Source organism: Laccaria bicolor, genomic scaffold, assembly GCF_000143565.1.
Source record: "Laccaria bicolor S238N-H82 LACBIscaffold_5 genomic scaffold, whole genome shotgun sequence".
NCBI lineage: Eukaryota > Fungi > Basidiomycota > Agaricomycetes > Agaricales > Hydnangiaceae > Laccaria > Laccaria bicolor.
This window is the reverse complement of record NW_001889876.1, coordinates 744490-745929: the sequence shown is the minus strand read 5'-3', so window position 1 is coordinate 745929 and position 1440 is coordinate 744490.

Below are 1440 nucleotides of genomic sequence, written 5' to 3'. Positions count from 1 at the left end.
TGGTGAATGTGCGCGTCGGAATGGGACAATGGTGAATGTGAAATTACGAAGTTGTAAACGCGGTCACGTGGTGGCGTTACTTCAACCGAGATCCGTACAATGTTCAACCGAGATCCGCAGAATGTTCCATGGCCGATCTGCAGTGGCTTGCTTTCCCACCGTTGAAAAACAATGCGTCTTCATCACCAACCACACAGTGCAATCCCAGGAAAAGCTATCTACTCTCTGACTGATATGTCTTTAACAAATCCAGGTATTGTCCCTACTCCACACCAAGGATTGTCTACTTAATGTAGATAAACAGAAGCTGTGATGAAAGACCAAGAAATGAAGGATGGTAAGTTTTATGTACTCTTGTCGGCTGAGCAGTTCTAACCATATCTTAGGAACGGCCGAGGCTCTACCCCCTCTTCAACCAAGTGGTGAGTTCCAGTCGGTGACAGAAAACTAGCCAAACCTAAATTCTGGGTGGCCGATAGGACAGAGCCAAGAATCCGAACTAGTGATGGAAGTGGACGTCCCATCCTCGGCTCCTCATAGATCCATTTTCGATTTCAAAGAACCTACCCCTGCTCTAAGTTCCAACCCATTCACCCCAGCCTCGGCTCACCAATCCATTTTCGAGTTTAAAGTCGGTACTTCAGCTTTTGCCCCGACCTCGGCTCATCAAGCATCAATGTTCGATTTTCAGCACGTGGGCACTTCAACGAATGTGCCGCCTGTTTCCCCGTCCTCGGCTCATCAGCCATCGATTTTCGATTTCCAGAAGCCTGGCAGATCTCCACCAGCCTCAGCTCGTCAGGCATCGATTTTTGATTTTCAGCAAGTGGGCACTTCAACGAATGTGCCGCCTGTTCCCCCGTCCTCGGCTCGTCAGCCATCCATTTTCGATTTCCAAAAGCCTGACATCCCTGCACCAGCCTCGGCTCGTCAGGCATCGATTTTTGATTTTCAGCAAGTGGACACTTCAACGAATGTGCCGCCTGTTCCCCCGTCCTCGGCTCGTCAGCCATCCATTTTCGATTTCCAAAAGCCTAACAACCCTGCACCAGCCTCAGCTAATAAAGGATCCCCTTTCGATTTTCAAGTCCATCGTTCATTTACCCCGGCCTCGGCTGTTCAGCCTTCCATTGATTTTCAAACACCTGGCACGTCTGCTCCAGCTCCTGCCTCTGACAAACCAGGCATGTCTTCCCCTGGCGCCTCAAGGTCCAATAGTACTCTGGGATCACGGAAGTATCTGACGAAATCACAAGAGGCCAAATTACGACTCCAGGGCCAAGGAGGAGCTGCCATTCTGCCAACTCGGCCAGGCGATGCCTTCGTTTTCGGCCCGGCTCCTGTCTTCGTCTACACTCAAGAGAGGACAACACCACGCCCACCACCTTCGACCGAATTGTTGGACTTGGATCCAAACTCCCCACGTGCAAGGGGTTTATG